Consider the following 15,666-nt stretch of genomic DNA (forward strand, 5'->3'; position numbering starts at 1 on the left):
ATAATTGAAGCTCACGCACAACTGTGTTGCTACTGCCATAGTGAAAGTATCGGTGAAAAATGTTCTGCGATTTGCCCAATCTCCGACGAAACTTCATAAAATCGAAAAACATTAAAATTTTTAAAAGCTGTAATAATGCTTTTTGGAAACGATCGAGAGTGACAGCGGGATTCGAACCACCGCCCTGCCACTTACGTAGCACTCTCTTCATCCCTCGACCACTGGAACGGCACAGATGACCATGCCTTGCAGTTGGTCTGCACATTCTTTTAAATGCTGTATTTCCATGTCTGAACCTTTGTACACACAACACTTCACAAATTTCAGTGGAATTGTAACCAAAAAGGTAAAGTTACAGGAATATAACATTCAAGAAATTGAAAATTTTAAGATTTCCGAAGGCTATCATAGCCTCACCTTTTTGGTTGGAAAGTACCCCAAAATTTATTTGATCCACATTTGAATAATCTTCAAAATATCAATAAACTGAAGGTTTGCAATGACTGTAGACTTACCTTCTAGCCTGGAAATTACCCCAAAATTAATTTTATCCAAATTAGAGAAAGAAATGCGACACTTGCATGACCATGCAATCTATTGGTGAATGTGAGAACGCGATTCACATTTACTAGCAAAATATTTCCTCTAAGCAACCTCATCAAGCAACCAAGTGTTTGCTCGCAGAATCGGCACTTTGCCCTTCGCTGTCAATGTAAGAAGCGAGGAGACGATTTCACATAACACTCGTCTGTAGACACAGGTTGCATTGGAAGGGCCATGACACTGTCGGAAAGTCAAAACCTTGGGGTCCTGAAACTTGAGCAAAGCCCACTGTCACAAGTGATGACTTGTACTGGCTCTCCAATGACCGTGGCAGGGCCTTTTCTCTCCTTCTTCTTCATTAAAGGTGAGCTTGCTGCCAATCTGCACTTATCGCCACTAGACCTGATGGCATCATCATCTGCCTCTTCCTCCACTTGACAGCTGGTCCTCCTTGGATTTCCCAGGACTGGGGGCATTTCTGAAAGCGGTCAGAAGTCTAAGTGAGCTTTGCTACAAAGGTGCTGTAGAAGAATTGGTAGCTGAGCTAGTCGGTAATAGTCCTTGAACATCTTGAAAACAACGCAAAAATGACACAGACAAAAGAAGACACACTACAATGCTGAATTCGCAGTAAAGCATATTATTCGAAAATAGAAGTACTGAACTCAAATACTGACAACCTATCACCCATGGACACGGTTCACACACGACATCTGAAGGCATTATCCTAAATCCTAAAAAGCAACAGCAAGCATAAAAAATTCCAATCACTTCCACGTGAACAGCCGCAAAGTGAACAGTGCATCACCTCTCCTTCGATTGCCTTGCATGATAGTGTATACTGTTTCTTGGAACATTCAGGACCACAGCAATCTTCTTTGCTGCTGTTCACATGGGAGTGGAATTTTCTAAGCTTGTTGTTGGTTTTTAGGATTCAAAGTGGTGCCTTCCGGCATCATGTGTGAGAAAGTCACTTGGGTGAAAGGTTGTTAGCATTTAAGTGTGCCTGTATTTTCAAATAAAATTCACTTTTGAGTTCAGTGCCGTAATATATACTTCTATCTTTGTCTGTCGGTGTCGTTTTTGCACTGCTTTCAAGATGTTCAAGTGAAAAGGTGCTATCAGTGTTGGGAGACTGGCGGCATGAGAGAGTACAGTCTGAGGAAGCATAATATAGTAATAATTTCTGGGGTTTTTCTTGCCAACATCATGATACGTACTATTATGAAGCACACCATTGTGGAAGGCTCCGGATATTTCGACCACCTAGTGTTCTTTAACGTGCACCTAAGCACACGGGCCTCTAGCATTTTTACCTCGACCGAAAATGGGACCGTCACGACTGGGATAGAACCCGCTACTTTTGGGTCAGCAGACGGACGCCATAAGCGCTGTAAGGAGGCATGCCAAGGCAGTGAGCAAAGAGGAATTGCTGCGAAATCCAAGGTGAATTTATTGAGGAGTCCTATAAAGTGGGCTAGTTGGTGTTGATTCATTTTCAAAAGTGCGCTTAGTGAAGAACACAGACACAAACGAAAAAAAACGCCAGGCCTGCGCTGAAACCGCAGCACAGTCACAGCGAAAGCTGGAAGAGCGGCGTTTCTAGAGCCCGTTGCTAGTTCTCTTGGGGCTACAATACAAGTACACTAGAAACGTACCCACTACGCCATAAATCACAATTTTTGTGAAGATGGGAAGCACCTACTAAGCCATTATTCGTCATTCGGCGGAGAAGCGAGGCACCAGCTACAGGTCTGTAAGGCATTATGTGCACTTTGTTGACGCGACGACTGACGACGATGAAGAATTATGGCTCAGCCCTGTGTAATGGGTTGGAAGCTTTAAACGGCCCACCAGTTATGTAATTTGCATTGGGTGACGCCCGCTCGCTATTTCCCTCTCCCGTCATGCTGTATAACATACGTTGACGTGGGAGAGAGACGGAGGGGGGGGGGGGGGGCGAAGAACTTTACTGAGACCCCGAGGAAATGGATCATGCGCTTATGGGCTTCCTTGGCAACCAATACAAGTGCGCTTGCGAGGAATTCACTACGCTATAAATTATTGTAATTTTACTGAGAGCCCGAGGAAATGGATCATGCGCTTACGGGCTTCCTTGGCAACTAATACAAGTGCACTTGCGAGGAACCCACTACGCTATAAATCATAGTAATTTTTGAGAAGTAAGGCAGCAGGCACTGTGACATTCTTCGTCATTCTACAGATAGCCGTGGTACCTGCTAAACGCATGTAAGGCATTATGCGCACTTCGTTGATGTTGTGCCTGATGACGATGAAGAATTATGGCAGAGCCCTTTCTAATGGGTTAGAAGCATTCAACAACCCCCTCGTTGCGCAATTCGCATTGTTTGATGCCTGGTTACAGAATTCGCGTTGTGCGACGCTTGGTGCTTATTTTACTCTTCTACCACGCTATATTGCATATGCTAATGTGGTTCCTTCCCGACATGAAGCCTGTATAGGACCTTTTTGCAAAGTAGTTTCAAGCACCGGCATGGCTCAGAGGTTGAATACTGGGCTCCCACGCAGAGGGCCCAGGTTCGAACCTCGTTCCATCCTGGAATTTTTTTCTTATTTCGTTTTTTTTTTCTTATTTCGAGCGATACCGGTTACGGACACCGGCGGCGGCGGCGGCGGCGGCGGACAACTACGGCACCAAAAACGGCCGGTGAAATGATCTCATAACAGCTTTCGCTGTAAAAGTACAGGACATAAGGCAACGAGCGCAAGATGAGCTCGTTGCTTCATGTCCTGTACTTTTCCGTTTGTGTCTGCAGTGTGCTCTTCACTAAGAGCACTTTTGAGAATGAAAGGTGAAATTTGAAAACAATCACACGAATCCTAGCAAACATCTGCAATTCTGCGAGCCTAGCACTACCTCCTGAAGACAAACATTCAATATGAACAATCATCGTGGGAGTTATGTGTGCTCCCCACATCATGATACACTAGCTAAAAAGTGCACATAAGGGGCGTTCTTCACCTCAATCACATAAGAAACCCAGTCTTATAAAACGTAAATTTAGCTTTAACAACAAATTGTAACAGCAACTGCACATTGCTGGGACACAGCTGTGACTTATCACCATGACACTAATAAGCAGAGTAATTACAGTACAAATTCGGTTATACGAATCTCGCGCGGTCACCAAAATATTCGTCTGAAATTCGTATCAACAGAAAACATGGAAAATCAGTATGCGACGAGAGAAAGCTGGCGTGTGTTTTCATTTATTGGGTCTCAGGGCTGCAGCAACGTCATGAACAGCTGTGACTGCCAGCAAAGTTTTTAGACGTCCGTAATAATACTTGTACTCGTAAATATATGGCGCGTGCATGTGTGTGTAATCAATGATTCAAATGTGTTGTGGTCCATGACCGCTAGTAGCCCTTTCCAAATCGTAGTATGTTTTTCTGCACAACGCCTTAGTACTGCGGCGAAGGTGACTTAAAGGCCAACTCCGGCGATTTTTCGAGGTCGATGGATCTCAGTGAAATTCGCTGGGTACGTTCCTTTGCACGTTTCCGTCATTTATGCCAAATTACAGGCTTGAGACATGCGCAGATTGTTTGCAAATGAATTTTAAAGATTGTCTGCAAACGCCCTCCTGGCTTCCCACAATTATTGGCAACATTGCGTCTGTGACGTCAGTGTTGGCAAGGCGGCGGAAGTGACGCAGCCGAGGGCACCGTTAACTTCGGCGCTTAGGCCGCTACAGCGAGCGTCTGCTGTGCACAAGGCGACAGACAGCATTGGTTTGGCCGGCGCTTCGCTGGTCGTCCCGGCTGTCACAGTTTTCTTACTCCGCGCCGGCGTGACCGGCATGCCTTGCACGACTTCCGGTTCGTTCGTAACAACGTCTACGTCATACGCAGACAGTACACTCGATTGGGTTTCGGTTTCGGTGTTGCACTTTTTTGCTTATTTAAAATTATTCTCCAATTTGCCGAGTATTTCTGCTATCGGGCCCGTAACAGGAGCGTCTCAGGAACATAAAAGCACCATTACTTTGACATGGCCGAAAAATCGCCGGAGTTGGCCTTTAAGGAGCGCTAAGAGTTGGCTGGCGTGCGCATCCCGAATAATCGTGCATGTTGACAATGCGAGGCCTAGCTCCTTCACAGAGACCGTCCACTTTCTCTTTCTATCCTCATCAACCTTTCATAGTACATCTGATTGTGAGGACATGACTTGCATTGATGTGGCAGGCACGTGTAAACTCAGTACAACACTGCCTCGAGCACAGCAGCACGCGTCGACATGTTGGAGAGGAAAAAAAGGAAGAGCGCGATGCCATCTGTAATTTAACGCGAAGGCGCCATTAAAGTGAGCTTTACCGCTATGCCCGCGGTTCAGTTCCCGCACCAGCGGGAACTGAATTTTTTTTATTAGGAGGGGGGGGAGGAGGAGTGGGGGGGGGGGGCACGCCCTTGATCTGAGGTGGGGCCCGGGCAGGTAAGTGTGGTCGAGCGTCATTTCGTGCTGTGTAACACATGACAGAAAAAAATATCGGTGGGAGGGGGGGGCACGGGCTCGGTGTGTCCCCCCCCCCCTGGTTACGCCACAGGCGGGCAGGACCTCTTCGCAACTTCGCGGTAGCGTACGCTCATATGAAACGTCACAGGCTGAAGATCAGTCCGCAACTACCGTCACTCCGTTAGATTGCAGGCTAATGGCCTTGGCTGGTACCACAGAATTCGTATCACCCCGAAATTCGTACGAGCCGTGATTGTATCCCAGAGGTTCTACTGTATACACTGAAGCAGAGAGTGTCAGAGAACACTCCCCCTGTTGTGGTGCGTCGACATTAAAACACAAGCTGCTGATGCTTGGACTTGCAGCTCTTTCGCAATTCTTCCTTGACATAGAAAGGCCACTTGTGGGGGTCTGTGGCCACCTAAACTAAACTCAACAGAGGTCTTGACTATGTAGGGAACTGCTCACTGCCACGAAGGCAAGGGTGTGGGTGGCCACCCCACTCTACCTATTCCCGATATGTTGATTCTCAATGCAGCCATTCCCTTACCGCAGAGTAGTAGCAGCCCCTTGCTCCGCTGCGCCGCTGTCACGCTGTGAAGGGTGGGCATGGCAAATGCTACGTCAGAAGGACGTTCTCAGAGGCGGGCGGCTTGAATTGCACTAATGGTACGCGGACAACTGAAACGTGATTTTCATTTAAGCTAAGAATTTCCTAGGCACGGAACAAGTGCTACAAGGTTTCTGGAACGCTATTTCAATCTTTGTCGACTTAATATTAACGCGATAGTGTTAAAGAGCTCGTTTTGCAGAAATTCCAGTGTCGGCATCATTGGTTGTGAGCGAAAAATCATCTTGTTCGTGACCGACAGGTCGAGAAAGATGCAAATAAAATAAATAATAAATATCATAGGTTCGAGTGAGAATTGAACCAAGGCCGTCTGCATGACAAGCAGGTGTTCTACCAAAGCGCGACGCTATTGCTTGAAACTGCTTCGGGTGTTTTAAAGGCCCACCCATTACAAAGCGCTCAGACATATTTAATCATCATCAGCTGCAAAAGCATCAGCAAAGTGAGCAGCTGCGTAGGTTCGCGTGTTGCCTTACGGACACGTAATAGGCCCTTCACTGATTCGAAAAAGGAATAATTATGGTGCAGTGGGCCCTTAACAACTGTACTTGCAGTAGGCATTCTAGGATAGTTTGAAACGGCCAATGTTACATGCACAGTCGTTCGTTTCCTTACGGCACGGTTGACGCATGCACCGAGAACCGAAGCTAGGCTAGCTGTTGAGAAGGCGATGCGCACGGGGCCCAATTACGCTATCACTTTCTAGTCTTGAAGGCGAAGCTCAAGCGTCCTCCAAGTTTTCCAATGTTTGGTTTTAGTGTCCCTTTGAGTATAACACTGCTCCCCCACCCCCAGCTTCTATTCCCTGCAGAGTGAAAACCTCACCAGAATGGACCAATGACGCTGACAGCTGAACTGTGACACCATTTAATTGGCTGTGTGGATGTGAAGCAGCAAATCATCCTTACTTTGGCCACATTGGTGTACGGCTTGCTGGGCATCATGTTAATAAAAAGTACTTGTACATAATGACTGCACAATCGTTTAAAGCAGGGGTCTCAAGCACGCAACCCGCGGCTTTGCAAGGAATAAACTTTTGTAAATGTGCTAAATGGTGCTCGCATTATGTTCTCGCCTATTGCGATTAATAACGCTTTGTTTGGGGGGGAGCTACAGCGACAGGACTGGTCTCAAGGATATCTTTTTCCTGAGGCACCTCATGTGGTCACTATGTATTGAAAGATCACCATAACACAAAAACTCTATTTCAGAATTTTAGTCATTCTGCAGATCGGTGTCAATATCTTTCTCGAAACCTACGTCAAATGCCCTGCGGATATGACCTATATGTGAAATATGGGAAAGACATTCTTTCAAATGGCAACGTTAGGTGATATTTTGTTGAAATCCCACCCCCCCTCCACCCTTTCTTCACTGTCCCGGCCCTTGTTGAAATAAATTTCGGGACTGCGGCCAGCTAGCTGAGATGAGTGAGACCCTTGGTTTAATTAAAGCCTCACTGTTACCCATCACACTGATGGGACATGCAGATGCCAACGTATGTATACACATATGATAAATGGTTCAAATGCACAAAATTTATAAAATATAAGCAGTGTATACTTGAAACGACTCAAGAGTTCACTGGACTTTTGAACCAACGCCTCCTTTATAAAGTCCTTATAAAGGAGGCATTGTCTGGACGAAACACAGTCACTGACACATAACTTTTAGGAGTGTTTTCCGAGCTGGCTACAGTTTTTCTTTTTTCTTGCTGGCTTGTGTGTATGCATTTGATTTTGGTGTTTTTGATTATTAACACCAAGGAGGTTTAAATTGATCAACACGGACACTGTATCTAAATAGTCTCCTTGTAAATGGCGACCGGAACATTCTTCCTCTATCATTTCGAAAATTCCACCATTATTTTTGGCAAGAACACTTTGCCATGGTCTCTAAAACTCGAGACAGAGCAAACTAAACAGTCGGCAGCACTGTACGAAGTTTCGAAGAACGGAAAGCACCTGCCTTCATGCCACGTATCAGTCCCAACCTGACCACTCAGCTCCAAGTCTGCACAACAGCGGGAAACCCTGTGCATAGTCTCTACAAGCTCTCGCCGTTTTTTCTCTCTCCTCCATTTCCCCCTCCAGGTTAGCTCAAATTACTAGAGATAATCACAGGTGGCCTTTGGTTAATGTGCAGACGGGGTAGTACACTTAAACCTCGATATAACGAACACGGATATAACGAATTATCGGTTATAACGAAGCAAATCAAGAATAGTCTTGTCAGAGGTACAGTGTTACAAATAAACGTTTATAGCAAATTTTCGGATATAACGAAGTTATTCTTGTGACAGATATGTGACTGTTATAATGAGGTTTGAGTATGTACAAAATTCCTTTAAGGTGTGGGAAAGAGTATGTTGGCCAAACCTGGAGATGTGTCAACGATAGGTTAAGAGAGCATGCTAACAATGCGAAAAATACGTATGAAGGAAAAGACTTTGAAGGATTTCTAGCTAGCCATTGTCTAAAGTGTCAGGATTGCACGCCCGACATGGAACACTCTTCCGTAATCGGGAAAAATTAAGGCAGCTTACGATGATAAGACTATTAATATGCATAAGGGTGCACCTTTGCTCGGCAGTGGCACTTTCGGTGGTGAGGAGGCATCGTGGAAATCTCGCACCTCTTCGGTCTGCGCCCATCCAAAGACCATGCGAGGGAATAGGTTGGCCTGTGTTGATTTGGACACGCCCTTCTCACACGATGTGGACTGGTCACGCTGCACAGCACGGTTCCCTCGAACAACTCCGGATGATCATGCCGACAATACAACCTAATGGCAGGAAGGGCACGAATAAGGCATCCAAGAATGTGATGAACTGTAAAAGCAAATTTCACAAGTTGACCTGGGATAAAATATGCCTGAACCCTATCCTTAAAATGCAAGGGGGCATCACCATCGACATGGCGACTGAAAATACTGTAATGCAATTTGTTAGACACAACCAAACGAGTTCAATAGACATAATATATAACGCTTGTTGTGGTTAATGCCTTAAACCATGATATGATTATGAGGGACGCCGTAGTGAAGGGCTCCGGAAATTTCGACCACATGGGATTCTTTAACGCGCACCGGGCCCCAAGTACACGGGCCCCCAGGATTTTTGCCTCCATCGAAAATGCGGCCGAGATTCGATCCCGCGACCTTTCTTGACTTTCAGCATTTTTTGTGCTTTTCTTTTTGGCTTTCAGCCAAGCGTTACGAGGTGGATGTACGTGTTTTTGTAAGCGTAGTAGTTGTGTGCACATCGTGGCCTTACCAGGCACGTCGACAACACAGGCGTTTAAAGGGTAACTTATGGTCTCACGTAACGTCAGCACTCATTTTAGAGTACAGACGTGAGTATTATTGAAACGAAGTGCACTTTATGGTGCAATGATGTGAATATCATACGCAACTTTCGTTAGCCTATTCCTCCGGGACCGAACAACGGTTGAATATAGCTTGCTGAATCATAGGAATACAAATGTAATGTAGACTTCGATGAAAGCGGAGCCAACGCTAGAACCACAATTGACTTAACCCGTCATGACACCTGTATCAGAAAAGTACATATGTAATGTTTATTGCTTTGTTATGAAATTAGATAGCCAGCACTGCAACAAGTGACGCTGCACTGACATAACGCCTGCATAGGGTCTTTTTCCAAAGCAGTTTCAGTACGTCGCGTGGCGCTGTGGTAGAATACCTGACTGCCACGTAGAATGCTTGGGTTCGATTCCTGCTGGGATATTGATTTTCATTCTTTGCATTCGTCGGGTCAATTCTGCCGATGTCGGTTTTTCTTTACGCTCTCGCATATAAATTACGAATGTCTGTTCTCGCCGTTCCTCGGTATATATAAACTGTCAATCACCTGTAGCGCATACCCGCATACCGCGGCTAGTCGTAACGGGTATGTGCCACACGTTTCTGGAGGAGAAAAGGGTTTGACGACGTACTCGATAGGATTTTCATGTTAATCATGTGATGACCAGACAGTCATATACGTCAAACCCCCTTACCGTCCTATGCCAATTTTAGTCTACACCAACCTAAGGATCCGATCACGAGCGCACCCAGACGTAGGCGCGGCAAGATAGATAGATAGATAGATAGATAGATAGATAGATAGATAGATAGATAGATAGAAAAGCTCAAAGTGCCTAGGGTTCGCTAAGAAACGCCTCGCATTCAAAAAAAAAAAATCACAGCATATCCACGTGGTGAATGATTATGAGTGGGGCGAAGCTCCGGAGGAAATCATCGGTAAACCGTGAATCTTCCGTGTAACGCATTGTGACTAGAATGTTTGAAAACCACAATCTGTCGCACACACCACAATCTGTCGCACACACCACAATCTGTCGCACACACCACGCGCCTTCGGGCCCGCCTGATGCGTTTTGCAGCCACTTCATGTGCTCGCACAGCCTCGGGCTCTGCCTGCCGGTACGCGCGCTTTCTCGCCGCTTCACGGTCCTTCACATTTTGAAGATACGATTCGCGCCGCAGCCGTGCAGCTTCGGCCTCGCGGGCTCTCACCTCAGGATTCTGTCTGCGAGCGCACGCTGCCGCCGCCTTCCGTGCCCTCCGTTCCGCAGCCTTGTCTTCCATTCTGCGACTCTAAGGCGGCCCTTGAATGCGTGCGAAGTTTACGACGTGGAAACTACCATCAGTTGGTGTCTCATATCAATGAAATTTGTCATCGCGCCGCTAATCAAGGACACGACAAAGTCTTACAATGGCTGCCGGGTCACTGTGGGATCAGTGGTAACCACTTCGCCGACGATGCTGCTCGATGTGCCCACGATGGAGCGCCCACACTGTTCATACCATTATCAAGGGTAGACGCTGCAAGAGAACTTTATCACATCGCGCACAATGCCACGATTACGCAGTGGAATTCTCCGCTCAACTCCAATCGTCGCACGCAGAACCTTGAATCGTTACACCAGCTACAACTGCCATCCAAGCTTTCTCGACGTGACGCTACAATGCTGTGTCAGTTGTGGGTCGGTGTATACATATAGCGTTTACCAACTCATTCAGCTATGGTACTGGTATGGCAGAGTCATCCATGTGCAATAACTGCAACTGTACCGAGACTATTGATCGCCTCTTGTACCACTGTCTCCAATTTGAACAAGATCGCCGGACTCTGCAGTGTGCCTTGAGAAGACTCGATGATCGGCCCTTTACTACAGGAAAGATCTGGTCTCACAGCACAGCAGCCCAGAATGCCACGCGAGTAGTGATGCAGAACTATCGATGGTACTATCGATAGCTTAGTCACTATCGAACTATCGATGGTAAAAAATACTATCGATAGCGCTATCGATAGTAAAAAATTCCATGGTACTATCGATAGTATAAATGCAACAGCGCGAACTCAATGCAGAATAAATTTGGTTCATCGCGCGCGTGGTGCATAGTGGAGCCGGAGGAGCAGGCTGACGGGCAAGAAAGTTAACATGTTGTGTTCTTCACCTGAGTACTTTGCTAACACATGATCATAAAGTGAAACTGTTCAGCTGTGGCGGAAAGGAAGGCGTTACATGAGTTGAACTGCGCGGCTTCAAACTTATACTGCATTTTATAATTTCAAAATAAAAAATATATCATGATCTAGGTTGGTTAATTGTAAGGTGTAACTGGTTGCTTTTGGATGTAACTTTATTTATGGACATATTATGACATTTTCACTGCGGAATTAATTTATTTCTTTCGCCAAAAACTGCTCATAAATTAAGCGAAGCTGATAGTAGGTTATCGCAAATATTTTGGCAATTTGGCCGGCCAGCAACAGCATCATTATTCTCACCACTATCGATAGTAGTGTCACGCGGTTGTGACGGTGAAAAATGCTGCAGCAAGACTGGGAAATACGGAGCTTTTATTTGGGCGAACCTGTGCCCAGAAAATCAAAGCTCAATATACAAGCGATAACACGCTGAGCACTGATAGCGGGGAGTACAGTCGTCGGCCATCGAGTAATCTGATCATCGGTGGAACGCGTCGACTTTTATAGATCAGTGATCGAACCTTCCAGCTTTATCGCTGTTGCTCGCGTAAGCTCTGGACTATTCGCGTCCGGCGCGTAATCTTCACAGAATTATCTCACACAATCGTGAAGCTTCTCCAACATTACGGCGCGGTCTGCGTCAAACGTTGCTAACAGTCTTTGTGGGTGAAACCCGAATACATCAAAACAAAGTAATAAACAGGCATGGCATAGTATCGCTAGTAATATTAACCATGGCACTATCGATAGTTTGTCTACACTATCGATAGTTTCAAAAAAAAAAAAAACTATCGATGCTATCGATAGTCAATTTACCGATAGTTCTGCATCACTGCACGCGAGCCCTTTTGCAGTACTTGAAGGCAACAGCATTGAGCGACCGCCTGTGAAACCCTGCACTGTGTGTGTGTTGTGAAATGTGTCTCTCCTTCTCTCTCTTTTTTGCTTCCTTATTCCCCAACTCATGTGTAGGGTAGCAAACTCGACGTAGTCTAGTTAACCTCCCTATTACTTTCCTATATGTGCGGGCCACTGGCCACGTGTTTGAGACCCCTGCTTTAACATCGGCCGGTCTGAACAATGTACTGGCGACCACAACTAGGGGAAGTGCTGTAATAAACGCTGAAAACACACGCTGTGAATTTGTTCTGGTGTTATGGGATGCAAACACGGCGCTTGTCTCTGTTATAGTCAAAGGACACAACTTTGACATTTGAAACTTTATGTGACATAGTTTACAGTTGATATTTCTTAAGATGTTATTGCGCAAAAAATCAAATTATCTACAAATCCCGGCTTTAAGCGCGTCATTCGCTGTTGCATCAGATATCCTGCCACTCTAAAGTTTCTTGCACTGTTTCCGCTAGCAGCAGGGGAGCACAACATCTGCCTTGCGAATTGTGATGGCGTCGGCAGTTGTTGTCCCTAGACTTCCACCCCTGGAGCAAATTTCGAATGTCTTTGAAGACCTCTGCAGAATGAACATAGCTGTCCAGCTCATCCCTTCATTTCTCTCGTTCCCGAACGTCGTGCAAATCTTCAATATCATCTTTAAAACTCCTCTTTTAGGGCTCCTCCTTGCAGGTTTCAGCAGTGTATGTTACGCACCGTTTGTACCGTGCTCTATCTTTCCATGTTATAATGGTGTATGCCTTCCTAACGATGTTGTACCGGTAGCAGGTGGCCATTGGACTACGCGGTGGCAGGAGGTGGACGAAGTGATTTCGATCTATTTTCGGGGTTCGTTCCAGTTTGGTAATAAAGGCGCGAATATGTTTCTCGACGCTTACTCACTGGATGCATGTGGTTCGAGGTAAAGGGACATCAGCTGGCACGGAATTCGTAATTGTCTTTTTTTTTTTTTTCAAGTCATATGTTTAGTCAAGCGAATACACTTTTCCCCACGCCTTGTTTAACGGACATATATGCTTTTACTGCACATTCGAACGCTGTTGCGGCAGTATCATGTAGCTCTCGCACCGTAGCGGAACAAGACGAAAGCTCAGACGTCAACAATGTGGGCACACAAAGCAAGATGTGGATATCCACCTCGCGTCCTCGCGTCATATGACCGCTGGTAAAGACTGCAACAAGACTGCGCGCAGACCTTTTGTTTGAGTTATAGTTGTTAGAGAAGATAAGTTATAGGTATAAATCTATTATATTACATTTGTTACTGCGATTACAACATTACATTTGGGATATAAAATAATAACGAATGTAAATAAAACATGGAATAGCGAGATGTTAACTGTATAAGCGCCTGGTCTATATTTAATAAAATGCTCTGTTGGGCGTGTTGGTTCATTCTGTAATAGATTGAGCGCAAATGGTCTATTTACTTTGAGCTCGCCCGTTTCAGATACATCAAGTAGCCCCATATGCAAGAAGCAAACGAAATTCAGTACTTGTGCCCCATAATGCTCCTCCCAATAGCTTGCCCCACATAAAAAAAAAAAATGCGTTTTCGAGATAAAATGCGTGGGACATATGTGTATGCACGACGTATGTGGAACAATCTTAAAGGGACACCGAAGAGAAAAACATTTTTTTTTATTGCCCGAACAATTACTCTTTCACAATTCCAAAATCACCACGCGCTCGCCGCACAAGACTTGGTAAGCGAGAAAACGCGCAAAAAGAAAATGCGGATGGCGACGCCACCTTGAAATTCGCGCACCAAACGCCGTGACGTCATAGATTCTGACGCTGTCTACTAGGGCCTACGTAGTTCCTGATCGGTAAAAATGTAGTGCATTTATCTTTGAGGGAGACATAACATACAAAGTTTCGAAAAATTCTGTAGAGTCAGTGTCCCCAAGATACGACGAATCCGTGCCGTCACGCGCGGAGATTTGGGCGAGGGACTTAAGAATGGAACTTTGACTTGATTTTCTCCTCTACTAATAAACTTATGACAGTGAAATTAATGACATTAGAGTTCTCAGAGTGATATTCATCATTCTAAACAAATTCATTGTGTCCATTTAAGAAATAGGCAAAGTCCAAGTCCGGCCCGACCTGCGGCGTCAAACCCGCCACGTCAAACACGAGCTCGACCGTCGGCCTGGAGCTTCAGGCCCGAACCCGGCCCGGGCCCGCCGGGAAAACTACTTTATCCGGCTCGGCCTGGCCCAGCCCAGCCCGGCCCGGCCCGGCCCACGTGCCTGGCCGGGCTCGGGTTTTCTGGTAGGCCCGAGCAGGGCAGTGCTCTAGAACGGACTCTAGGCTAGATGAGCCTCGGCGTCTAGGCGGGCTAGGTACTTCTTGGCCCCGCTCAGAGTTAGCTCTTGGTAAAACTTTTTAGCCACTCTGATTCCAGTGCACCCATCATGTCGGGGTGAAGCGAACGCAATTTTGCAGTTTGGGACTTCGTCCCGTATTGCTTGCACTTAATTGCGATTTTTCAGAAAAATCAAGAAAAATAAAGAAGACGTTGAGGATCTCAAAGGCTAAGGTGGTGTAAAAACAGTGTGATGGCAAAGCCAAAGATGGCGCCACCATACCGTGCTGCCTGATTTTTACGAATAAAATTGTTGAGTGCGTTGCGTGCGCCGATTGGCCGCGTCTCCTGCGCGCGGGTGGCAGGAGACGGTAGGTGGGGTAAAGCTACAGTGTAGGTAAAGCGTTCGGTTCACCCATATAGCCGCTTAAAACCGGCTTGACTTGGCTTGAAGTGTATAAGTAGGTGGCGGCAGAGTAGCGTTCAGGCCGCCGTTTATTTCTGCGTGGTGTGGTGGGTGTTGGCAGAGACGGCACTACTGGTGTTGGTTTTGAGCGTGAACTGTGTGCGCGAGAACCGCCTCTGGCCGTGGTGTAACGTGTAACCGTGGGGACGTGGTCGCGTTGTGTAGAGTGTTGTAGAAAGTGATTCGTGTGCAAGTCGTTGCCGCTTTTGTTTCTGCGATGTCCCCGTGTTCAGTGGACCGCCGCCAAATCTATAAGCAACGATAACGAGCGTGAGATAAAGGCCATGTGTATGCGATTTGTGAATGTCTGTAATAGTAGTGGTTCTTGATGGAAAGGAAGAACGGAGTGTCTAGCGCGTTACGTCTAGACGTAACTATAGGGAGCTTTCACAAGCGGCGGAAGCGCTGTGCATTGTGGGTAGTCCGCCATTTTGAAGTCATAGACAACCGAGCCGGGAAGCGCACGCGTGCGGCAGCCCCGAGTAAACAAACAGACGTGCCGGCGCAATCACGCTTGTTGTTCTTGTGAGGAGTACCGAGCAATAATTACGAAGTCAGCGAAGACCAGAATGTACGCATCGACACTCTCCCCGAAACACAGCGAGTGATACAACGAGAAAATCCAGCTATCCGGAGTGGACCTGTTCACGCTGCAGGCAGGCGAAGGCATAGTGGATGTGAATTTGTGACCGCTCGTCGATGCCTCCGACATTCGCGAATTTGTGGTCTTGAGGACGTGTTTTGTAACGCGACAGCAGCTCAGAGGAAGGAAGGCCGTTGGCGGCCA

The 15,666-nt window shown here is 46.4% G+C and overlaps 1 long non-coding RNA gene across 1 annotated transcript in view; it reads right to left on the reverse strand.

The window, feature by feature from the left end:
• Positions 1-668: 668 nt before the first annotated feature.
• LOC119401928 (uncharacterized) overlaps positions 669-15,666 on the reverse strand; it is a 105,225-nt gene continuing 90,227 nt past the window's right edge. Inside the window, exon 2 of the long non-coding RNA XR_005185568.2 lies at positions 669-1,021. This is a non-coding gene — a long non-coding RNA (uncharacterized LOC119401928). The remainder of the gene's footprint in view (positions 1,022-15,666) is intronic.

Source organism: Rhipicephalus sanguineus, chromosome 8 (genome assembly GCF_013339695.2).
Source record: "Rhipicephalus sanguineus isolate Rsan-2018 chromosome 8, BIME_Rsan_1.4, whole genome shotgun sequence".
NCBI classification, from domain to species: domain Eukaryota; kingdom Metazoa; phylum Arthropoda; class Arachnida; order Ixodida; family Ixodidae; genus Rhipicephalus; species Rhipicephalus sanguineus.